The following is a 27,448-nucleotide window of genomic DNA, read 5'->3' as shown; positions in this document are numbered from 1 at the left end:
GCTTGTGATTTCTGCACATTGATTTTGTATCCTGAGACTTTGCTGAAGTTGCTTATCAGTTTAAGGAGATTTTGGGCTGAGATCATAGGGTCTTCTAAATATACAATCATGTTGTCTGCAAATAGAGACAATTTGACTTCCTCCTTTCCTAATTGAATGCCTTTTATTTCCTTTTCTTGCCTAATTGCTCTGGCTAGAACGTCCAATACTTTATTGAATAGGAGTGGTGACAAAGGGTATCCTTGTCTAGTGCCGGATTTCAGAGGTAATGCTTCCAGTTTTTGCCCATTCAGTATGATATTAGCTGTGGGTTTGTCGTAAATAGCTTTCATTATTTTGAGATATGTTCCATCGATACCTAGTTTATTGAGAGTTTTTAGCATAAAGGGCTACTGAATTTTGTCGAATACTTTCCCTGCATCTATTGAGATAATCATGTGGGTTTTGTCTTTGGTTCTGTTTATGTGGTGGATTACATTTCTGGACTTGTGTATGTTGAACCAGCCTTGCATCCCTGGAATGAAGCCTACTTGATTGTGATGGATAAGCCTTTTGATGTGATATTGCAGTTGGTCTGCCAGTATTTTATTGAAGATTTTTGCATCTATGTTCATCATGGATATTGGCCTGAAATTTTCTTTTTTAATGTGCTGTTGCAATCAGTTTGCTAGTATTTTATTGAAGATCTTTGTATCTATGTTCATCATGGATATTGGCCTGAAGTTTTCTTTTTTTGGTGAGTCTCTGCCGGGTTTTGGTATCAGGATGATGTTGGTTTCATAAAATGATTTGGGAAGGATTCTCTCTTTTTGTATTGTTTGGAATTGTTTCAGAAGGAGTGGTACCAGCTCCTCTTTGTATGTCTGGTAGAATTCAGCTGTGAATCCATCTGGACTTGGAGTTTTTTGGTTGGTAGGCTATTAATTGCTGCCTCACTTCAGCCCTTGTTATTGGTCTGTTCAAAGTTTCAACTTCTTCCTGGCTTAGGCTTGGGAAGGTGCAAGTGTCCAGGAATTTATCAATTTCTTCCAGGTTTACTGGTATATGTGCATAGAGTTTTTTGTAGTAATCTCTGATTGTAATTTGTATTTCTGTGGAGTCTGTGGTGATATCCCCTTTATCATTTTTTACTGCATCTATTTGATTCTTCTCTCTTTGCTTTTTTATTAATCTAGCTAGCAGTCTATTTTGTTGACCTTTTCAAAAAACCAGCTCTTGGATTTATTGATTTTTTTGAAGGGTTTTTTTTTGTGTCTCTATCTCCTTCAGGTCTGCTCTGATCTTAGTTATTTCTTGTCTTCTGCTAGCTTTTGAGTTTTTGTGATCTTGCTCCTCTAGCAATTTCAATTTTGATGATAGGGTATCAATTTTAGATCTTTCCTCGCTTCTCTGGTGGGCATTTATTGCTATAAATTTCCCTCTAGACACTGCTTTAAATGTGTCCCAGAGATTCTGGTAGTTGTGTCTTTGTTCTCATTTGTTTCAAAGAACATCTTTATTTCTGCCTTCATTTCATTGTTTATCCAGTCGCCATTCAGGAGCCAATTGTTCAGTTTCCATGAAGCTGTGTGGTTCTGAGTTAGTTTCTTAATTCTGAGTTCTAACTTGATTGCCCTGTGGTCTGAGATATTGTTTGTTATGATTTCTGTTCTTTTGCATTTGCTGAGAAGTGATTTACTTACAATTATGTGGTCAAATTTAGAGTAGGTGCCATGCAGTGCTGAGAAGAATGTATATTCTGTGGATTTGGGGTGGAGATTTCTGTAGATGTCTATTAGGTCCACCTGGTACTGATCTGAGTTCAAGTCCTGGATATCCTTGTTAATTTTCTGTCTCATCGATCTGTTTAATATTGACAGTGGCGTGTTAAAGTCTCCCACTATTATTGCGTGGGAGTCTAAGTCTCTTTGTATGTGGTTAAGAACTTGCTTTATTTCTTATTGTTCAATTTTGCATGAATATTTCATTTTATTTTATTTTGGATATCATGTGTCTCATATGTCTATCTAATGTTATTGCAATCAATAGGTAGATAAGTTCTTAATATTAACGGTCCTAATGTAAGATGACCAGAAAACAGCTAAGAAAATGAAAACTTGGTTTGCTGCAGTTAGCAGAGAATTAATATATTTCAGGTACTTCAATTGGTCCTGAGAAAAAGAAACAAGAAAGCAAGAATATGATGTGTAATATGGCAAATGTTCTCTTATTCATTCTCAAAAATTAATGGACGATGGTAAGAAAAACAGAAAAAAAAATACATTCTATGAGCTTAATATTGGCATGGGAAAGAACATTGTAAGTACATCAATATAACATATTCTTGATTTCAAATTTAGCCAGAAAAAAAAAAAAAACAGGCGCTTTATGCCAGAGGCTTACAATATTTAGTATCTAGATGTCACAAGAAAAATCATTTTTTAAATATATAGACATTGCAGAAAGATCTTAACTCTTTATGTAAAAAATTGCAAATAATCATTACTATAAACTGATAATTTAAAATTGTATAAATTTATGGGATATAAAGTAATGTTATAATTTATTAGTATAATGTGGAATAATTAAATGAAACTAGTTATATATCTATTACCTCAAATGCTTATCCTCTGTGATCTCAAGAATGCTGTATATGACTAAAGAGTAGCTCTATAATATGTACCATTAGTTAATTGTTGTCTGATTATCTCCTTCGATTGATTTCTAATTGACTCTAAGCTCCTGTATATTTTTTCCCTGTTAAATATTATTTGGTTTATAAAACACTCTCTCATTTCCTATAAGTAGAGCATCTGCCATACCCAAGTTTGTCTTCATTGTTCATCAGCTATGAAGTACAGATATAAAGCAGATAAAGTAGTTAATTACTGTTGTCTGTATGGCTCTCTTTATCTAGAAGAAAGAACTTTCCCTATAAAGTAAAATATATAGCCTTATATTGCTTTTGCAAAGTCATCCTTATCTGTTTTGTACCTTATAATTGCTCAGATACACTATACATCTGAATTCTAAAACAGAGACCATTGTATTTATATTGCATTTTTTTAAAAATAAAGTCAATCTATTGGGAATTTAGAGAATATGAATTTATTCAGTATATTCCAAGATATGTAATAAATTAACCCACCAAGTTAATTTCCTTGATTCCAAACAAATAGTATGTTGGGTATTTTTTTAATGTTTAAAAAGTGAATTATAACACTATAGTTTAAGGCCACTATAGATATATAAACTTTCCTTGTCAAAAAATAAAACAACTTTTGTTGTATAATGTGCTTCCATGAAAGCTATTTCCCAAACAACTACATATAAGGCATTAAATCTAAATTTAAATACGAAATATTAACACAACCTGAAAAGGGAAGATAATAGTAAGGAGGAATGTTTCAGAAGAGCCTGAAATGAGAAAAAAATTGTAAAAAGGTAAGAGCAATATGTGCCTGAAGGGAATAGAAAAAGATAAATACATGAAAGCAACAGCTTCATGCAGATGTCACAGTGTAATTTATATCAATTCAATTTATTGAATTCCTTATTACATATTTAAGTGTTGGGAGAATTATGAAGATAAATAAGACATGGGAGTCCATGTAAGTTATTAATCTTTAGAAAACATAGCGATAAATACTTGTTTCTAAGGAACTTGAGATATTGGTAAGATCATGTATGATGCTGCTGCCAACATAAAATTTATCCTAAGCCATAAAGACTCTTTCATGTGACATTAGAACTTTTTCCTCCCTTTTCTTCTGTGATGTACACAATTTTACCACTTTTTTAAAAATAAATTTTGTTGTGTATACTTAAGGTATACAAACATGATATTATGGGATACATATGGGGAATGCAATAATTGCTACAGTGAAGCAAATTAACATACCTATCATCTCATATAGTTACGTTTGTGTGTGTTTGTGTGTGTGTGTGTGTGTGTGTGTGTGCGTCAAGAGCAGCTTAAATCTATCTACTGATTTATCATGAGATGCAAAGATGGCACAATTTTCAAATTAAGAAAGTAACATAAAATATAAAAGACCAACAGAAATAATAATCAGAAAATCTGGGAATGAAGAGACAACCAACAAAATGGAGTAAAATGATAGTGACAGGAGTAGGACAAATCATAGGCAGACAAGGGTGGGTCCCCAGTGAAACCCCACCTTCGAGCCTAAAACAGCCTGAAACCCACAACCCAGAGTGAGAACTTCTATTCCTATTTGCCTGTTCTTTCCTGATTGGTTCTTTCTGAATAATGCTTTTTAACCGATCAAATGTTACCTTTTCCAGTGCTGTCTATGGACTGCCACTCCCCTATTCTGACCCCATAAAAGCCCTGGACTCAGGAACACTGTGAGATAAATCACCTGATTGTGGATGGAGGACTACTCCCATATCCCCTTTTGTCTGAGAGCTATGTCATCACTCAATAAAATTATTCTTTGCCCTCCTCACCCTTCATTCGTCAGCATATCCTCATTCTTCTTGGATATAAGACAAGAACTTGGGAATCACCAAACGCGGATATGAGCTATAACACAGGCAAGCTGAGCTGCTGCACAATTCAGGTGTGGCCTGGGTGGGCCATGTGAGCAGGCTACCTCCTGTGGCAGGTAGCATGCCCAAGTGAGGCCTAGGTTGGGGTGTTGTCAGCTAGAGATTCCCAGTTAGTAAAGTGGCTGAGAAAAATCCTGTGTCAAAAATATGTGCAAACTCTGCATCTGACAAGGGGTTAATATCCAAAATATATAAGGAACTCAAACAACTCGATAGCAAATAAACACAACATGGTTAAAAGATGGGCAAAGAGCCTGTATATACAGCTCTCAAAAGAAAGACATACAAATGACCAAAAGGTACTTTTAAAACAAAAAGCTCAAAATCACTGACCATCACAGGGAAATGAAAATTAAAACCACAGTGAATTATTACCTCACATTTGTTAAAAACGGCTGTTATCAAAAAACCAAAAGATGACAAGTGTTGATAATATGAATACAAGGGAACATTCGCACACTGTTGGCAGGAACATAAATTAGTACACCCATTACAGAAAACAGTGTAGAGTTTCCTCAAAAATGTAAAAGTAGAATTAACATTTGCTCCAGCAATTCCGCTATTGGGAATATCCCTAAAGAAAATGAAATCAGTAAGTTGCAGAGAGATCTGCATTCCCACATTTATTGTAGCACTATTCACAATAGCAAAAACACATAAAATCAACCTAAGTATTCATCAACAGATGAATGGATTAAGAAAATATGGTATATATACATAATGAAACACTATTAAGTTATTAAAGAAAAGGATATGCTATAGTTTGTGACTACATGGAAGAACCTGGAGGACCTCATGTTAAGTGAAATAAACCAGGCACAGAAAGACAAATACGACATAATCTCATTTATATGGAATGATATCTCACTTACATGGAATCTAAAAAAGTTGATCTCATAGAAGAGTAGAATGGTGATTACCAGGAATGGCTAGAGACGGGGGAGTTTAGAGGGATGCTTGTCAAAGGATACAAAATTTCAGTTAAACAGGAGAAATAAGTTCAAGAAATGTATGGTACAACATGTTGACTATAGTTTGCAATGTAATGTATTCTTGTAAATTGCTGAGTAGGTTTTAAAGTGTTATCACCACAAAAATGATAATTATGTGAAGTAATACAAATGTTAATTAGCTAGATTTAGTCATTCTTACAATGTATATATATATATTTCAAAACATGTTATATGCAGTAATACATACAATTTTATCTGCCAATTTTAAAAATAAGCAGTAAACAAAGCAGTAATTAAATCTCAGAAATGTTCAGAACTTAGGAAGGAATTAGAAATCAAAAGAAAAATAATTCATAAAATGTCTTCAAAAGAAAGAACACAAAATTGAATAAATACACTTTTATAAGTAAAAACGTCTAAGATGAATAAGAGGACTTTTATTAAGTTGCAAAGAAAAACAGATAGAAATAGCTCTAGAAAGAGTGGTAAATATTTAAGAATCTCTAACGATGAAAGCCAAATCAATACAAAGGAATGGCAAATGATAAAAACTATAATTCCAAAAGTTTTCTAAAATCAAAAATGATTTTATAAGCATATCATGTACTTGAGAATATCAATCCAGAATGATGAACAGCAAGACATATTTAGTACAATTCCTAGACTCAAAAAAACAAACAAAAATCTTTGGTTATCTAGGAAAAAAGAGAGTGCGTGACATATTAGAAAAAGCCTCACATTACAATCTGATTTTTCAGCACAATGATTTATGGCAAAATAAAATGGAAATGCATAATTAAAAGACGGAAGGAAAGAAAACATGAGCAAGATTTATATCCAGCAAAACTAACTTTTAATTTTAAAGGATACAGACAATCTGTTATCAACAAGCAAAGAAGAATTACTTTTCTCATGAGAACTTTCTTTTTGAGGAAGCACTTTAGATAACCAAAATGATTGGACAGACATTGAAATGAGCACTGATGTTGATGATCAAATACATAATTTCTTTTATAATTAAGATTAAATACCGGCAAAAGGTACAGTGGATGGTAAGCTTAAAAACTGACAAATAAGGGACTCCTTGTATGGATCCCCTTCCATGAACACTCGCTTTGTGGAACACTCCCTTTGTTTTTCTCTATCGTGGATTTTCCCTCTGGGGTCCCCTTTCACACGCTCTTGTGGAAGCCTGTCTTCCACTCCTAAACTCCATCCCTCTATTCCCTTCCACTCTGTGTGGAAGCTGCTTTCCTCTCCTGGATTCCATTTTTCTGGATTCTCTCACTCAGTGTGAGAGTTAGCTCTTTCTTTCTCTCTCCGTCTCCTGTTTCTCTCTCTCTTTAAAATAAATCACTTTCTAAAAACAAGTAAAAATAAAAATAAAAAAACTGGCAAATAAGAGAGATAATCCTCCTTTTCTTATGGGAATAATATTACTTGATAACCAAATAGTAGATAAGATAAATCATGTATTTATAATAGTTTTTCAATGACTCGATTTAAAAAGAATTTATGTAATTAGAATGTGACTAATTTTTATCTCCAAATAATTAACAGTTCTAAGTGTAATCATCAGTAGCTTTAGAATCATAAAATGTGGAACTACCTGACCTGTTAACGAAAGAACATGCTACTCTCTTTAGTCTTGCCAAAGAGATCAGACATGAACTTGATATGCTTCTGGGTCTAGCTGCTAGTTTGCAGAAAATACAGAGGGCAGAAAAATGAGTAGAAGTGCACAAAGAATATTCAGTCTACAAAACCCGGACCATGGAAAACTCTGCAGGTCAAAATGTTTTGGGGTCTTCAACATTTTTTTTTAATAAGAAATGCAAGACACCAGAGAAATTTACAGATTGCAAGAGACTTAAAAGATATGGAAATAGTTTTATATTTTTGTTTATATTAATGAACAAGACTGAAAGTGGTGTCTGGGAATGAAGACTTGGGTGATAAAATCAATAAAGCCACAAAGAATTTATTGCTGCAAAATTTAAAATAGTGGTTATTTAAGGAAATTGAGGGATGTGATTGGGACGGAGCACAAGGAGGCTTCCTGGGGTCTTCAACTTAAAACATTATGGTCTTCAACTTAAAACATTATGATTTCATTATACATGTTCTGTGTGATATTTCTGTATTTGCAATTTAGTATAAGCTTAAAAAAGTAATCAAACTGATTCAAAATTTACCTAATCATTTACTATGTGATTGTATGATGTTTTATAACTCTAAATCCCTATTATATATTTATATTATTTCCACATTTTGCTATATAATGTTGTAATAAACAAAAATTAGTTAAATCTTTGTGTACAACCTCAACATTGTCTTTAAAAGAAATCCTAAAAAGCTAATTGCTAGATAAGATGGTATGTAGATTTTATGGCTTTTGCTATACATAGCCAAAATATCCTTCAGAAAAATGGAAAAATCTTATTTTACAGGCTACCACACTCTCTCACTCCACCTGCTATCTTGATTATATTTCTGCAAGTTTGATTCTTAAAACATTCTAATTTTAAAACATTAAAAACATTACTGAGTTTCAGTTACATGGATAGAAATGTCCAATTATGAAAAAGCAGCTTGGGATAAATCCAATAATACATGTTAGGTGCATCCAGTTGTGTTATTACTGCTATTTGTATTAATTCAGAGTGTAACAAAAACTTCAACAATGATATATACAAGAAAATCATTCAATCTATTTTAATTTCAAACACTTAGAATAAAATGTACTATCTGCTATTTAGGTCAATTGCAACTATTATGCTAAATGGACCAACATAAGACACCAAGTAACCATAATTTATATTTTAATAGACTTGTCTCTGCAATGTCAAAATGGCATTATGTGAATGCAGTGCCCCAGGAAATCAAGGAATGAAAGAAACAGTTTTTTCATTGCTCCTGGAGCCTCCTACCCCTACTGCTGGCAAGTTTGTCTAAATGGTTTTAAAATCAGCACTTAATTTTTATGGGTCCAGGGGTCAACTTTGCCTTTCAATACTCTTAGAAACAAAAATTTACTTTGTAACAGGACCGCAAGTTAGAAGCACACTAGAAATTAACCCTTTAAATGCCAGTGTGTATTGGGGAGAGGGTGATGTATGCATGTCTGTTTCTGCCCGTAAACCTCAGACCGAACAGCTCTGACAATTGTTATTACAACTGTTTCGGTTGGATTCTAATCCATCCTCAGGACAATACATCGACCTTTACCATGTCCTGCTGTTCCTCTTCAGCATGAGTGAGTGTGGTAGATGTTGCTTTGTCTTCTGCCAAGTTCAGTCACGCACATTAGGCAGCGCCACTATTCTGGCCACAGGTATCTCTTCTGATCAGTAACTCTAATTTTGCTAACCACACTACTACTGCTGCTGCTGAGTGCCATTCTCTCTGCCATGTCAATGTGTCTCTGCTTGATACCATGGTTGTCTTCTGTAAGGCATTGTTGCCATAGATATACTTCTTGCACCACTGAAATTGCCTGGTGCTCTGTAGATTGTGGTGAAATGGAAAAGAACACCTCTATTTATTTGAGTCACACTTCTTAAGAAACTTAATGAAATTGTTCTGCTCGTAGCTTACTTTTTTTTATTGAGTTTTTAAATATAATAGGCTTTTTAACTTGTACCTATATGCCTTTATACTTCTAATGTACAGCCATTGTTGGCAAGTGGAGAGTAGATGCAGTGACTCCACCATAGCTGACTCAGAATCTCTCTTCCCCAAATCACCAGATTCACTGAGGCACACTATAAAATGAATTCTCTCCTGCGTGGGTTATCAATGTTGCATATAAATAAGCATCTGTTAGGCTTCTTACCAATTATTCAGATATGTACAGATAGGCCTGATCCCCAGAAATGAACATGGCATAGCCTCAAGCTGAGACTTCTGCTACAAGTTATTAATTGAGCAACAGCTCGAGTAGGGTAAGGAATGGATTAACTGAGTTTAGCTGAGCCACATTTCTCATCGCCCACCAATCAAACATCTCACCTTTCCACCATGTTGTCTTGGCCCTGTGCAAATACCTCTCCAAGTTCAGACTGGATCTGACATTTTCACACTTAGTAGTTGTAGGGAGCTTGCTCCAGCCTCTGGAGAAGAATTAAAACAACTAAAACCAAATGAATAAAATAAAATTTTCATGCTATTTCAGAAACTATAGAAAATTTGCTACCTACCAATATTTCTAAGACTTTTGACTTTTTCTCATTTATCTGTTCATTTTAGTTCATAGAAAGTTACTAACTAGAAAGTATATTATGTATTTTCCTGACCCTTTTCTATCTTTAAATAGGAAAGGCAAGAACTGGGACAAATAGCTATTACTTTAGAAAAGTAAGTTATCATTGGTTACATGGTTTCAAGTTGCCGTATGTGTCATTAGCGTTTTCCTATCAGGAAATTCCAAGTCTCTGTGAGACTCTCTCTTATCCTCTTCTGTTTCTATTTCTAATCCCGCTTTTCCTCTTTGTTTCTTTGCTACTTGTAAATTTTAAATATATTTTGGCAGATATCTCTCCTATTTCAAATATTTTTACTTGAATCCAATTTTTTCAACAAATGGTTATTATCAGCAATCTTCTAAAGGCTTACTCTTCATATACGCTAAATTTGAATCATAAGCAAACCTAGTATTGAATAAGTAAATAGCTTTCTCTCTCAGGAAATGTTAACAATTACTCTTTTGTTTAATGTATTAGAAAACCCAATTCTGGCTGGGCACAGTGGTTCATGCCTATAATCGCAGCACTTTGGGAGGCTAAGGTGGGTGACTCACTTGAAGTCAGGAGTACTAGTCCAGCCTGGCCAACATGGTGAAACCTCACCTCTACTAAAAATACAAAAATTAGGCGGGCATGGTGGTGCACGCCTATAGTCCCAGAAACTTGGGAGGCTGAGGCGGGAGAGTCACTTGAACCTGAGAGGTGAATGTTGCAATGAGCCAAGACCGTGCCACTGCACTCCAGCCTGGGCAAGAGAGCCAGACTCTGTCTCAAAAAAAAAAAAAAAAAAAAAAAAAAAAAAAAAAAAAAAAAAAAAAAAGAAAAAAGAAAAGAAAACCCAATTCAAATTCACTTAATTAAAAATGATAGAGAGAGGGAGTAAGAGAGAGATTGAGACTATCACCTCACATCTCTAGAAAGTCCAGGTCATATCAATCAGTGAAATGGCTGCATTCAGGAGCTAAAAGTACTGGCTCTGTTTTCTTCATAGTGGCTCCATTTATGGGTAGGCTTTTTTTTTTTTTCCTTACAGCAAGATGACTGCCAGATGTTTCAGGCTTTTATCCAATCCTCCTGGAAGCTCCTATGGAAAGCATGTGTCTCCTTCATTAACATTCTAACAATTGGCTGAGAATTGAGTTCTCATCAATCTAACTGGTAACAGGACCATCACTGTAACCATAAAAGTATAACCTAATGAGCAGAGACAGATTCATGTGTGTATCTAGGAAGAGGCAATTCTTCAGAGACTATCAGAATGTCATTACTAAATGAGGTAGATCAATGCTAGAGACAAGAAACCCCACATATATTCACTGTAGAATATATCTGATATCTTCATGTGACCGCTTCATGGCAGAAGGAAATGAATGGCAAAATATGTAATTAGTCTGCATGGCAGGACTCTTCACCATCTATATTGAGTCATTCATGAATCCTTGACCTAATCTAAGAAATCTACTGAGCAGTGTTTAATAATAGTGCTGTTATACAGTAAGCAGAATTTGTTCTTGAAATGCCCTTCTTACTCTGTGGTATCCTAGTTCACTTCTGATCATCATGTTACTGGCTTTTCTTCACCCTTGGTACATTTGCTACCAATTATTTGGCCAAAACCCAGTGACTTCATTCTTTACTTTTGCTCAAGTTATTGAACCTGTGTTTTCTCACCATGTTCTAATGTGTATTCTCTCTCTTTATACACATGCTCCTGAGCTAATCACTTATTAAAGAACATCTAGTCATGGTACCAGCCTCTCATACATGAATACTGCTCTTACAAACGTCCCTACTGGTAGGTGGCCCATTCATGATTTTTATACACCATTCTACTGTTGGGGAAATATTAGGCACAGGTGTTAAAGTATCTAGGGTAATTTCTTGGTCAAGAGGACTGAAGTTTAAGTCTGGCAGGGAAAGGTAGAGGTCCCAGTTCTGTATCTTATCAAAGAGCCAAGCATTTTCTCATTTATCCTTTTACACTTTTGTAGTCAATCCAATCCTAAAGCATGCCTATCATGTGGATAAATATATATAGGTCTAATAAGTGGTCTAGGGCAATCATTGTCATTTGGGAACTAGGGGCTTGGCAATCAGTGATGTGTATGAATTATAGGAAAAGTTCCCCTCAACACCACAATCTTCATATCAAGGTTGTAAGACCCTGATATTGAGCAGTGATCCCCAAATGTGAAATGTTTATCTGAAGCATATTCTAAAAGCCGATTTCTATACTCCAGCCAAAATATAATCAATCCAAATCTCTGAGTGAGAGGCCCAGATACTGGCATTTTTAAAAGCTCCCTAGATGATTCTGAAGATCAGCCAGGTTTGGGAATTACTAGGATATAGCATCTGGTCTCAAAGCAAAAAGAGAATTAGAACTCAGCAAGCATATGCTCCAATTGTACAGGCAGTTGCTTATCACCCTTTGCTTGCTTTGAATCAAAAATAACTCAAGCGTTTCTTTATTTGGGGTTTGAGCAGAATGCATCAGCAGAGCACCCACCCTGCAGAAACAACACATTCAAAGGTCCTTCATGGATGGATTAACTTTAATAGGAAAGCTGCTCTCAAGGCAGGTGACCAGCTGGATAAACCTGCCACCACACCACTTTACCAATTATCACCATGCCCTATTAAAAAAGTCAGGGCAGGTCAGTTTCCCATTTGAATGAGGCAGTAAAATTCCTCATGCTGTGTGCATTAATTCCACTTAGGTGTTCTTGGTTATATACTAAAGCCAAAATATAAAAAATAGGATAGCCTGTTCAATATAAAAAAATATTCAAGCAAATCAGGCTGTTTTTGTGATGTGGATTCAACCACTGGTGGATATTTTTATTTTTCCCATTTTTGTTTTAGTTATGCACAGCCTCTGAGAAATAAAAACATTTTTCACAACTTGAAAAATGACTGAACATATATAAATGTGCATTAATGAAGTAATAAGATAATTAAAATTTCATTTATAAATAAAAAGATATTTATGTGTGCTTTTGTAAAGTATATATGTACTGTGAAGCACATAAGGCCTCTCACCCCCTGGGGTTGTTCCTTATTGCCTCTCTGGCCGCTTGACTTGGTCCTATGGCAGTTTCAGCACCTACAGACAGTCTTTAGCCACTGATATCTCTTCCAGCTCTGCCCTACTCCACCTGCAATGCAGACCTAGCTGCTGGCAATTTTTTTCACAGGCTCCTGAAGCCTCAGTTTTCATCACCACTGAAACTCTTCCTTAGAGATATGTTTAAAACAGCAAGGCAATTAAGAGCCCAATTCTTTACATCTCTCAACTATGATAACCTCCCAAACTGTAATAATCTCCTCTATTCTTATCCCCAATCTGTTCAATGATATCCATCCTTTTTTCTGTGCACTGTGGAATCCTAGCTCCTCCCTAAATTATTTATTCATTTGCTGGCCATAACTAAAACCAGGCTTTCTCTGGAAAACATAGCTCCCCCTGAGTTATCTCCAATAAAATGTAACCATCCTCTCACTGTCCATAGACCCTCAAATCAGAAAATGAAATAGAGTTCCCCTCATTTTTTAAATCTGTTTCTATAATTCCTCTTCTTCCTTCCTTTAAATCTAAGATTTTTATAATTTCATTGAGCAATCTTGGTCCCTCCTGATTTCTGATCTTTACAAACTTGTGGTCACTCCTCCATATTCTTTAAACACTTACATACCATGATTCATTCCATGTATCCATCTTAATTCTGCCATCAATATGAGTGATTTCAATGCCCATAAGAACATACACTGACTTGATCATTATTTGACCTCAATGCTGATGATCTCCATTCAAGCCTGTCTTCAGTTTGGTCATCCATTCCTGTCATCAACTAAAATGGTTCTATCTTTGTAATATTGATTTTTAACAATGATTCCAATTTCATTGAATCTTTTGGTCCTTTGTCCACCGTGTCACTTTTAATCTTTGACTTCATTGAAATTTTGAGTTCATATTTCCTCTTATCTTTCACCTTTATTTATGCCCATCAAGGGCTACCTTTCACAGTTTATCCAGATTTGATGCTTGATCTTCTGAAAAACAAATTTTATAAACTCGGATACTCTCATACTCTTTTGCATCAGCCTAGCAAAACCCCAACACTGAAATCATTCTAAAGGCTACCTTCTACACTTGTAATATGTAGTAAATATGAAAAAATACACAGCTATGAAGGATTGTGTCATTACAAATTCATGGTGACCAACCTCTAGTGGTGAGCACTAGTGGTTGATCACCATGAATTTGTAATGACACAATCCTTCATAGTGAGCACCCAGAATGAGCACTCAGAAATGCCCACCAGTGAGCACCCAGAAATGCCCACTAATCATTTACGTTTTACTTGTTCATCAATGTATCCTGCAGACTGCAATTCTATTCCAAGACTTTACAACTCTATTCAAGCCCCTTACTCAACAAAAGGAGACCCTTTTCTCTCAACAGTAATCTCGTCTCTGACTTTATGAAAACTCATAAATTGACAAGTATAATCTATAGCAATATTCTATATCCAAAACCTCAAATGTATTTTGATTCCCAATCATCACATAACTTCCTGTCTTGGAAGAAGAGGTATCCCTTACCCTTTATTAAAGTAATCACTTAATCACTGCCCTTGACCTCATTTTCACCTGCTTCCCCTAGGATTAATATCTATTGATGTTCTCTTCCCTTTTATATAATTAATTCATTTTATTCTATATAAATGTTCAATGGTTTTCCATTAAAAAGTAAAAACATAATCCCTCATTTGATCTTGCTTCTATTTATGTCAAACTTTCCTGACTGGCTAAGCCTCCTGAACCGCTTACCCTTTACCTAGGATAAAGGCTTCTTGCCGTTAAGTCCTCAGCATCATAAGAAGGTTGAGCTTTCCCACCTACTTTCTACTTCTGATTGACTGCTGCAAATATTTTCTTAGGTTCCTGCTCTTAACCTTTCCCTGTTTTCTTAGACTTAATATTTCACATATCCCAAATTGACAAGTTGAGCTTTGGGTTTTATAATCTACATAGTCTGCACAAACAAATTATTGCTTTTGCTTCCCAGTTGCAACTCTACTGTCTGGAATCTAGTACTCTGACAGAATCTAGGACCTGCATTCGTGCTGAAGGATGGAACATACACTACCATCCATTCTTGTGTATTACCATCTCCTGAAAATGTTTGCTTTTGCCACATATCGCTTTCATTGTTTCCAACCTAAAGCAATCTGGTCTTATCCCCCATGCTCAAGAAAAATTGCCCCCAATGGTCTATCAAATTGTCAAAACCAATTTGCTCCTAACTTATTAGGCTTACTAGTGTGAGCCACATAAAATGATCATTTTTGTAGTTTAAAATATTTGAATATTGTCATTTGACTTTGCTGATCATACCTTCTTTCTTGAAACTCCCTTAGTCACAATAAAAATGCACTCTACTTCCCCTTTTATTTTTTCCTTATTTTCTTATGTCTCCTTTATGGCCTAAACTTGCTCTGCCTTCCTCTAAGCTCACTCTGAATAGTATTCTTGTTGACCTAATTAATGAAACCATGCTTCCAACTGCTACATAAATGTTGAAGTATAAAGATTATTTATACAGTTATCTATCTATCTATCTATCTATCATCTATCTATATCATCTCTCTCTCTCTCTCTCTGTCTCTCTAATCTATCTACCATTCTCCAGAACTCACAACTTTCTCACAAATTGTAGTCTAGGTATCTTTCTCTCTAATGGCCCAAAGGCATATCAACTTCAAATGTCTAAAAATAAATTCATTATCTTACCAACAAACTATTCTCCCTCCTGAAAGTTAGCTTTTCTGGTGGCACTATTATCTCACATGACACAATAAACATGAGCCACCTTTTACTTCATTTGCCGCACCCTAAATTTCACTAGAAACTGAATATTGCCAACATTGCTTTAATAGTTTTTAATAACTAATGCTATTTTTGTCTGAACTAGAGAGGGTATATTAGGAATGGGGAGGAAGAACAGACTTCTTTCCCATTTCTAATTACTCTCCATTTTCTAAGACTCTATTTCCTTAATATGCTATTATAATCAATCAATCTTTTTAGAAAGAAATATGTAGCCCATAATTTCATAATTATAGTCTAAAAATTCAACTTAAGCTTACCTACAGTATACTTTTAAAGTAATGAAAGTATATTAAACATTTTAGAATGATTTGCATCAAGAAGTTGTAATTCATTTCTTATATATGTAATTGCATTTTAGGTTTTGGGGTACATGTGAAGAACATGCAAGTTGTAATTCATTTCTAAAGAGCTTTGGCCTATCAAAGATTAGGTTTCCAATGCCTGGATAACTTACCCAAGTTAGGGTTGTCAGTTCAGCAAACAAAAAACAGAACTACTGGTTAAGTTTAAATTTAAAGTCTCAATATTTTTAGTACAATTATGTCACATGTGATATTTGTCATATACATTAAAAAACCCACTGTGTATTTGAAATTTGAATTTAACTGGGCAATTTGGTTTTATCTGACAAGTCTAACCCAAGTGAAATCTTTCATTGTCATAAGAGGTAATTTATGCATCTCTAACATGGTACCTATAAATTAAAGAAACAAATCTAAGTATACAAATTCAACATCTACAAAATATAATGTATTTCTTTGTAATAATCTTAATTTCTGCAAGGTAGAATAATAATTTAAGTCAATTTAGGGTCCTCTCCACTTCTCTCATTTGCATTAAAGTTCTGGGGTTTGACATAACCCAAAGACGTAATGAGGCCATCTGAGCTAGGTCATTGTTGACTCACGCCTACATCTGCTAAGGGCTCCCTATTCTATGTCTGGACTATACTCAGGAGTCACACTGCTCACCATATGAATGCAGATTATTTTGTGTCTAACTCTCTCTCAGGTCAATTCTTTGTCCTTCTTGTACACAGTGCATTTTTCTATTCCTATGCCAAGGCTGATTCATAGAAAACTCAGAGACACTAGCTATTTCATTCCACTGACAAGAACATGGAATTTATTAGACTACTTCCGTGTTGAGACCCAGGAGAGCTCTGTGTGGCTGACTCAGACCATTTGCTTAGATATAGCATACAGCCATTACTAATCTAGGTCTTCCTACCTTCCTGTACTTTTCTTAGGAAAGGGCACAGATTTTCTCAGCATTGAGAAATCTCTAAACCCCCCTGAGCTTCTGTTGTCCCTCTCTTCCAGACTGACCCAAAGTTAGAAAAGCACAGTCCTCTTATCCAAATCTCTGTATCTTTCCTTCCTATATTTCCCCATCCTCTAGAAATGCAATTTAGTCTCAAGTACACTGGGGGAATAATCCGGAAACTTTTCCCTTACTTAACAAACAGTCTCTCAAATATATAGTTTATGCACTGAGTACATCCACGTCCCTCAGACCAAGATGTTTATGCCTAATTTTCCTGTACTTTCTGAAATTGTAATTATTCTCTGAGAAAATCAGTTTGAATGAACAGCTAAAAGAATATAAAATATTTATAGGGACAAAGAGTATGAAGATAGAGAGAAAGAGAAGCAGAACAGGAATACAAAGCTATATGAATAATATACAGGCATATATATTTAAATGTATCATTTTAAAAACATATAAATGGGTATATCTATACATACACACATAGAATAGGTGTGTGTGCATATATATGTAGGTAAATATGTGTTTGTATATATGTCTGTATATATGTATAAATATGTATATATTATAATGATATATATAGTGTGTGTGTGTATATATATATATAAAAAATGATTGTGTGTGTGTGTGTGTGTGTGTGTGTGTGTGAAATGATTCTAGAATAAACCCTCATGTTTTTGGGTTATCTTCCAATTAGAGGATAACATTTGGTTGACTGTATTTTTCTGCTTCCAAAGATTTAGAATGCCATGCTCTTGGTGTCTTAATTCCATTAGTACGTGGTATAGAGAGTCTGCCTTATTACTGTGTTCACTGAAGCGGGAAAATTCACCCCAGAGCCATCAGAACGGGTCCATGAGTAGTTAACACTCAAGAAAGCAGAATCTACTTAACTGGAATAGATAGTAAGCAGTTATATGCAGCTGATACCATGGGATTATACTACACAAAAATACAAACATGAATACCACAAGAAGAGATTTAAATGACCATGTTTTGTTTTCTCCTATCGTATGTTCATATTCTAACCAACTGAAAATGAAAGAGAATTGTTATTTCTGAATTGTGTCTAGTTAACAAGCATTATTATCACTCTTGTATTTTTCTGTTCCTAGAGTGCAATTCAAACAAAATTGGGCTTGGTATGTTGGACGCTTGCCTCACAGAACTATTTATGTTAGAAAGTCACAAAATCCCCTGGACTGCCATCTGCACTTTGCAACAACTCTTTCTAATTTCCTTTTACTTGCTCCACATTTCTTGTGATAGTCTATTTTTTGTCCCCAAAGTAACTTCTATAAGAATGCAGCGGCATTCAGCCTGCTGCAAGCAATCTTTCAGTTCCCTAAGTGGTGGAAAAACATTTACTCTAGGTTATATGCAGTGTTATGACTACCATCATATTTAGCTTTTGTTCTAACATTTGAATTTATAATAAAAATTTTATTTGTTTTAGGATATGTATAAGAAAAATAATAAAGTAGGAATATTGGGGAGCTGGGAAAAACAGTGAGAGATGGTGAAGACTAGGGAAGCTCCAGCACTTTTTAAAATAGCTAAAATGTTTGAAGAATCAAGGATACCCAGGTGCGGTGGCTCAGGCCTGTAATCCCAGCACTTTGAGAGGCTGAGGTGGGCAGACCAGGAGGTCAGCAGTTCGAGATCAGCCTGATCAACATGGTGAAGCCTTGTCTCTACTAAAAACACAAAAATTAGCTGGGTGTGGTGGCATGTACCTGTAATCCAGCTACTCAAGAGGCTGAGGCAGGAGAATCGCTTGAACCCGGGAGGTGGAGGTTGCAGTGAGCCAAGATTGCACCACTGCACTCCAGTCTAGATGACAGAGCAAAACTTCATCTCAAAAATAAAATAAAATAAAATAAATCAAGGACTAGCTGTAATCATATCCTTGACTCAGTTTCATACCCTGCTATTTATAACATAATTTTGAGTAGGATAATAAATGTGTGTCTACATTTTCTTTAAATAATATGTGGCATATAATTTACAGGTAATACATATTTATCCAGTGAATTGTTTAGTACACAGAAGATAAAGCATGATTCAGTAAAATAAAAACTTTCACCATGACTGTTAATATGAGCCAAAACAAGCAATGGCAATCAGAGTATATGTTATAATTTCAGTAAAGTGTGACAAGTACAATTTTGACTAAAAAAAAAGCCTTCTGAATGTTAATGGTTTACATCATTTTCCCATTAAGACTTACAGGCCTGGAGAGAAAAATCAATCAAAAGCAAAAGCTACCTAATATTATTTCATTTTTAACTTATTTCATGTTAACATATGTGTGTATATGCTCTTGAGTAGTAAATTGATGCTAAACACATGTTGGCACACATATACACGCACCTGCATGCATGAACTTAAATTCATTCTTTAGTTTTGTATCGTGAACATATAAAGTCAAAGATTCATGGGATAGGAACCTGAAAGGTAAACTTAGCATGGGCAGAGAAGAGGAAGAAAATGCGTATTATACATAGAAAGGCAGACTGAAAGAAAATGAGAACTATGCCCTTATATAGTAAACTTGTAACAGACACACACACACACACACACACACGTACAATCCACCCTTGTGAGAGTAGGCATATAAGAGAAGGGTTTTATAAGTCTGATTTGGAGGAAATGCTTTTAAGAGGCAATAAGAAGAGAAATATTAAACTCCCTAAGAGTAAGAAAATAAACATGTCAGGTTTCCTTCTCCCTCAGCTAAATTAGCAAGAGTTCAGCAATGAGAAATCACAGGTTGAGTGAACAGGTTAAGTAGCTGGTGATAATCACATGGTCTGTAGATTATTAGAAATATGTGAAGACATCAGTGTGGTGGAAGTGGTTCTGTTTAAAAAGGTTTTATACGCAGCCCTAAAATGTATACAAAGACTAGTTCCGGGAAATGGGTAATCAACATACCCTGTTGAAGATGTGGGCCAGAACTTGCCTTGAAACCTGTTCAAGTTACTGTTTTCAGTAGAATTTCAGGAAAGAGGCAGGACTTATATATGAACTGTAAAGCTGAATGCCTCCCCAGAACCCATTCCCATCATTCAGCTTGCAACAGGCTTGTATACGTGGACTCAAGGTGTATTCATTTTCTATTCTTGCTGTCAAAATTACTACAAATTTCATAACCTAAAACAATGCAAATTTATTGTTCTACAGTTCTGTAGGTTCTACAGTTCTACACACTGTAAAAGTCCAATGTGATCTCACTGAACTAAAATCAAGATGTCACCAGATCTGCATTCCTTTTCGGAGGCTCTAAAGGAAAATTCATTCCCTCCTTTCTCCACTTCTAGAGGATCTGTACATTCCTTGGCCTATCGTCCACATCCCTTTCCTTTGTCTTCATAGCTAGCAATCGCCGTCTCCCTGACCCGTCTTCATCGGTCATCTCTCTCTGATCACAGCCTGGAAATGCTCCCTACTCTTAAAGATGAATGTGATTAGATTGGTTCCACCTGGATAATTCAGAATAATCTCAACTAAAGGTTCTTTATCTTATTCACATCTGTAGAATTCCTTTGCCATGTAAGGTAACATTATCACAGTGTCTAGGGATAAAAATGTGGACATCTTTGGGGGCTATAATTCTTCCTATACCATAAGAATATGGAGTATCAATATAAATGAAGCAAATGGGCTTTCAGAAACAAGTGTGAGAAAAAAGTGTTCAAGGCACAGTAGCACAACTATGCAGGGTTCAACACAGTCAGTGTTGATTACCAGTCTTCCTATATCTGTGTGATAAAAGATAGGAAATATTGGTATTTAAGATGTTTCTAGAAATGCTGGAGGAAAATACAATCACATGAAACTAATTACCCATATAAATTCAATGAAATAATTTGCACCGAAACAGATGCTACACAAAGCAAGAGAAAAGGAGAAATACTTTCAAATACCTACTTGCAGAGATCCAAGAAAGTCAGTAAGATTAATTCAATCCACAGTCCAGAGCCTTGCAGATACACATATATACCCACAGAGAGACATAAAACTTATCACTTTTTTTATATAATATTTTTAGGATATCTATTTATTTGTAAATTTATTGTTAATTGACAAATAATTCGGTATACTTATAGGTAAAATGTGATGTTTTGATCTATGTATGCATTGTAGAAAAGTTCAGTCCAGCTAATTAACATATCTGTCATCTAGCCAATTTATCATTTTCTGTGGTGAGAACATTAGAAATTTTTAGCAGCTTTGGCCTAGTGCAGTGGCTCACTCCTGTAATCCCAACACTTCAGGAGGCTGAGGTGGATAAATGCCTTGAGGTCGCGGTTCGAGACCAGCCTAACCAACATGTTGAAACCCCATCTCTACTAAAAATACAAACATCAGGCTGGCGTGGTGGTGGGTGCCTGTAATCCCAGCTATTCAGGAGGCTGAGGCAGAAGAGTCACTTAAACTTGGGAGGTGGAGGTTGTAGTGAGCCGAGATCACGCCACTGCACTCCAGCCTGGGCAACAAAGCCAGACTTCATCTCAAAAAAAAAAAATTAAAAAAGCAATTTTGATATATAGAATACATTATTGTTAACTGTGGGTACCATACACTGTGATAGATTACTAAAACTTATTGCTCCAATCTATCTAAGATTTTGTACCCTTTAATCAGTTTATCTCATTTCTTCCCTTGCCTCCCAGTCTCTGGCCACCACCTTTCTATTCTGTTTCTGTAAGATCAACTTTTTTATATTCCACATATAACTGAGATCCTACAGTATTTTTGTCTTTCTGTGCCCAGATTTCACTTAGCATAATGTTCTCCAGTTCCATCTATGTTGTCATAAGTGACAGAATTTTCTTCCTTTTTTTTGACTGAAATGTATTCCATTGTGTATATACATACCACATTTTCTTTATCCACTCATCTACTGATGGGTACTTAGGTTGCTTTCATTCTGTTGCTATTGTGAATAATGCTGCAGTGAACATGGGAGTGCAGACAGCTCTTCAACATACCGATTTCAGTGTCCTTAAATATAAGCCCAGAAGTACGTTTACTGGATTATACGATAATTCTATTTTTTGTTTTTTAAGGACACTCCATACTATTTTCTAAAATGGCTAATTTACATTCCCATCAACAGCATACAAAGATTTTCTTTTCTCCACATCCTCAACAACACTTTTTACATTTTGTCTTTTTGAAAATAGTCATTTTAAAAGGTGTATGGCAGTATGTCATTGTGGTTTCAATGTGCCTTTTCATGATGATTAGAGATGTTGAGGATTTTGTCGCATACGTGTCAGCCATTTGTATATCTTCTTTTGAGAAATGCCTATACAGATCTTTTGCTTATTTTATAATTGGTTTATTATTTTGTTGCTATTGAGTTGCTTGAGTTCCTTATATATGTTGGATATTAGCTCTTCATCAGATGTATGGGTTTTAAATATTTTCTCCCAACCTGTGTGTTAATGTTAAACGTTATTCTGTTAATCGTTTCCTTTACTGTGCAGAAGCTTTTTAGTTTGATATATTATAAAGCTACTGTAATCAAAACAACATGAAACTGGCATGAAAACAGACACATTGATCAGTGGAATGGGACAGAAAGTCCAGAAATAAACACAGGTATTGGTCAACTGACTTTTGACAAGAGTGATAAAAACACAAAATGATAAAAGGACAGTCTTTCTAATGAATGAAGCTGGTTATCTTGATAACCATGGTAGTTTAATAGGAATAACATTGATCTAAAAATTGCTTTGGCAGTATGGCCATTTAAACAATATTGATTCTTCCTATCCATGAGCATGGAATGTTTTTCCATTTGTTTTTGTCATCTCTGATTTCATAGAACAGTGTTTTGCAGTTCTTTTTGTAGAAATCTTTCACCTCCTGGGTTAGCTGTATTCCTAGGTATTTTATTATTTGTGCCAATTGTGACTATGATTGCATTTATGATGTAGCTCTTGGATTGACTGTTGGTGTACATAAGTGTTAGTGACTTTGGTACATTGATTTTGTACCCTAAGACTTTGCTGAAGTTGTTCATCAGCTTAAGAAGCTTTGGTGCTGAGACTATGAGGTTTTCTAGACATAGAATCATGTTATCTGCAAAAAAGGATAGTTCAATTTCCTCTCTTCCTATTTACATTTTCTTTCTGTCTCTTACCTGACTGCCCTGGCCAGGACTTCCAATACTGTGTTGAACAGGCATGGTGAGAGAGGCCATCTTTGTCTCGTGCTGGCCTTCAAGAGGAATGCTTCCAGCTTTTGCCCATTCAAGATGATGTTGGCTGTGGTTCTGTCATAGATGGCTCTGATTATTATATTTTGAGGTATGTTCCTTCAATACATAGTTAGTTGAGAGTTTTCAGCATGAAGGGGTATTGAATTTTATTAAAAGCCTTTTTTGTATCTATTGAGAAAATCGTGTGGGTTTTGTCTTTAGTTCTATTTATGTGATGAATCACATTTAATGATTTACATGTGTTCAGTCAACCTTACATCCTAGGGATAAAGCCTACTTCATTGTGGTGAATAAGCTTTTTGATGTGCTGCTAATTCAGTTTGCCAGTATTTTGTTTAGAATTTTTGCATTGATACTCATCAAGGACATTGGCCTGAAGTTTTCTTTTATTGTTGTGTCTCTGCCAGGTATTGGTGTCAGGATGATGCTGGCCTCATTCTTCACAGAACTACAATAAACTGTCTTAAAATTCATATGGAACCAAAAACGAGCCTGAATAGCCAAACAAACGGAACAAAACTGGAGGTACCCAACCTCAAACTATACAACAGGGCTACAGTAACTGAAACAGCATGGTACTAATACAAAAATCAACACATAAACCAAAAGAATAGAAAAGAGAACCCAAAAATATGGCTACACACCTTCAACTATATGATTTTTGAAAACCAGACAAAAATTAAGCAATTAGAAAAGAATTCCCTATTCAGTAAATAGTCCTGGGACAACTGGCTAGCCATATGCATAATATTGAAACTAGACTTCTTTCTTACACCATACATAAAAATTAACTTGAAAATGATTAAAGAATTAAATGTAAAACCCCAATTTTTTTTTTTTTTTTTTGAGACGGAGTTTCACTCATGTTACCCAGGCTGCAGTGCAATGGCGCCATCTTGGCTCACCACAACCTCCGCCTCCTGGGTTCAGGCAATTCTCCTGCCTCATCCTCATGAGTAGCTGGGATTACAGGCACGCATCACCATGCCCAGCTAATTTTTTGTATTTTTGGTAGAGACGGGGTTTCACCATGTTGACCAGGATGGTCTCAAGCTCTTGACCTCGTGATCCACCCGACTCGGCCTCCCAAAGTGCTGGGATTACAGGCTTGAGCCACCGCGCCCGGCCTTTTTTTTTTAACTTTTAAGTTCAGGGGTACAAGTGTAGGTTTGTTACATAGGTAAACTTGTGTCATAGGGATTTGTTTTACAGATTATTTACTATAAAAATATCCCTGGCAGACAACCAAGGCAATGTCATTCTGGACATAGGAAAAGGCAAAGATTTCATAAGGAAGAGAGAAAAAACAATGGCAACAAAAACAAAAGTTGACAAATGGAATCTAATTAAACTAAGGAGCTTCTTCACAGCAAAGGAAACTATCAACAGAACAAACAGACAACCTACAGAACGGGAGAAAGTTTTTTCAAACTATGCACCTGACAAAGGTCTAATATCTAGACTCTATAAGGATACTTAAATTTACAAGATAAAACAACTCCATTACAAAGTAGGCATAGGACATAGCCAGTTTTCAAAAGAAGACATACGGGCATCTAACAGTTATATCAAAAAACAGCTCAAGATCCCTGATCATTAGAGAAATGCAAATCAAAACCAAAATGAGATACCATCTCACACAAGTAAGAATGGCTATTTACTAAAAAGTTAAAAATTACCAAATGCTGGTGAGGTTGCAGAGAAAAGGGAACCCTTATACGCTGTTAGTGGAAATGTAAATTAGTTCAACCATTGTGGAAGACAATGTGGCAATTTCTTAAATATCTAAAAAGAGAAATGCCATTTGATCCAGCAAACCCACCACTGGGTATATGCCCAAAGAAATATAAATAATTACATTATAAAGACACATGTACACATATGTTCCCTTCAGCACTATTCACAATAGCAAAGACATGCAATCACCCTAAATATCCATCAGTGATAGACTGCATATGGTACATATACACCACAAAATATTATGCAGCCATAAAGAAAAGAATGAGATTGTGTTCTTTGCAAGAGCACGGATAGAGCTAGAAGCTGTTTTTCCTTAGCAAAGTAACACAGTAACAGAAAACCAAATATTGCATGTTCTCAGTTATAAATAGTAGGTAAATGATGAGAACATATGGACACATAGAAGGGAACAGTACACACTGGGGCTTATCAGAGGGTGGAGAGTGGGAGGATGGAGAGGATTAGAAAAAGGAGCACCTAATGGGCGCTAGGGTGAAGAAATAATCTGTACAACAAACCCCATGACACAAGTTTACCTATATAACAAATCTGCACATGTTCCCCCGAACTTAAAACAAAATTTTAAAAAAGCAATAGATATCCACATGCAGAAATATGAAACTGGATCCCATCATATACCACATACAAAAATCAATTTAAGATGAATGAAAGACTTATTAAAATGAGACCTAAAACTGTAAGTTACTAGAAAGAAGGGGAAAAAAAAAGGAGAAAAGCTCCATGATATTGTTCTGGGCAATAATTTCTTGGATAAGACTCCAAAAGCTCAGGCAACAAATAAAAAATAGACAAATATAATTATATTACACAAATTTGTATTAATGTTAATACATAACATCTTTGTAAATCATTCTTTCAGATGATATATCTTGATGTGTTCCACAGTACAGAAGTCATAAATTTAAAGGTGGTCTTCAATCTATAAATCATAGCATCCTCATATTTTTAATAAAGCATGAGAAAAGTTAAAGGGATTTCTTACAAATGTATTTCTTACAAGTATTTTATTACACAATAAAATTTCACCTAATCAAAAAGTGTTACTGGAAATAATTTTGTGATATTCTAGCTTCAAATTGTGGTCATGTTGTTCCAGTTCTCTTGGCTAGCTAGGTATGCCTAAATATGCATTATAGATTAGATAATTGAGGTCATTATGCTAAGAAAACACTATATCTTTTTCAATTGAATTATCCAAGTAATTGAGGCCAGACATTTCAGTCACCTTAATAATTTAAAGAATTTGTTAACTTACTAAACTTTCTTTGCACAGAAACCATCTAAAGAAAGCAGACACTTAGTCAAGATTTTAACATCAGTTAGTCTTGAGTATTGAGAAATTTGATATGTTTGAGACTATCATGTATGTATATTCACAGGAATGTAATGGAGGAAGGGGACTAACCTTTGTAGAGGGCTTGTCATGTGCCAGGCACATGCTTTGTGCTTTTTATACATTTAAACATTATACCAATCTTGCACAGGATTTATATTATTATTTTTTCAGAAGCAAAAACTCAAGCATAAGGAATTTAAGGAACTTGCTCAAGATAACATAGGTAGTAAGCAGCAAAACTGAAATTGAAATTTCTATTTGAAGAATGAAGACAAGTATATTATTTTTAATTAAGTATGCTGCTTCCAAAACTACATCAATTGGAAATATAGACAACTTCTTAGGATCATTTCTCCCTACAATGTCATTAAAACCATAACCACTTCCAAATATATTCATATCCCACATAAGGGTATTTCTGTTAAGGACAGACCACATATACAATGGCTATCTAATAAGATTAAAATACCGTATTTTTACTGTACCTTTTCTTTTTAAATTTATTTTTATTTATTTTTAATTTAGTGGGTACATAATAGGTGTGCACGTTTATGGGATACACGAGATGTTTTGATACAGGCATGCAATGTGAAATTGGCACATGATAGAGAATGGGGTATCCATCCCCTCAAGCATTTATCCCTTGAGTTACAAACAATCTAATTATACCCTAACTTACTTTAAAACCAAGGTGGATCATCTGAAATCAGGACTTTGAGACCAGCCTAGTCAACATGGTGAAACCCTGCCTCTACTAAAAATATAAAAATCAATCAGGCGTGGTGGCAGGTGACTATAATCCCAGCTTCTTGAGAGGCTAAGCAGGAGAATCACTTGGACCTGGGAGGCAGAGGCTGCAATGAGCCAAGCTCATGCCATTGCACCCCAGCCTGGGTTACAAGAGAGAAACTTTGCTCAAAAAAAATACAATTAAGTTATTATTGAATATAGTCACCCAGTTAGGTTATCAAATAGTGGGTCTTACTCATTTTCTCTATTTTTTGTACCCATTAACCAACCCCACCTCCCCACCAACTCCCCAACTATCCTTCTCAGCCTCTGGTTACCATCCTTCTACCATCTCTGTGTTTAGATATGCAAATATTTACCATTGTGTTCTGTTAGAAGAAAAACTTTAGCTGAATTAAATTTAAGGGAGTTTAATTGAGCAATGAACAATCTGCTAACTGGGCATCCCTCA

At 35.3% G+C, this 27,448-nt stretch overlaps 1 long non-coding RNA gene across 1 annotated transcript; it reads left to right on the top strand.

Annotated features, from left to right (window-relative positions):
* The first annotated feature begins 10,263 nt into the window (after nucleotides 1-10,263).
* LOC116524792 lies at nucleotides 10,264-27,023 on the top strand. Its single transcript, XR_004257489.1, has 2 exons — nucleotides 10,264-10,296; nucleotides 26,939-27,023. It is a non-coding gene; the product is annotated as an uncharacterized LOC116524792 (long non-coding RNA).
* Nucleotides 27,024-27,448: the final 425 nt, after the last annotated feature.

The sequence above is a fragment of the Sapajus apella genome, unplaced genomic scaffold (assembly GCF_009761245.1).
Source record: "Sapajus apella isolate SASKATOON/1434 unplaced genomic scaffold, GSC_monkey_1.0 scaffold46, whole genome shotgun sequence".
Lineage (NCBI taxonomy): Eukaryota > Metazoa > Chordata > Mammalia > Primates > Cebidae > Sapajus > Sapajus apella.
The sequence above is the reverse complement of the archived record's forward strand: the minus strand, read 5'-3'. Positions and strand labels throughout refer to the sequence as shown.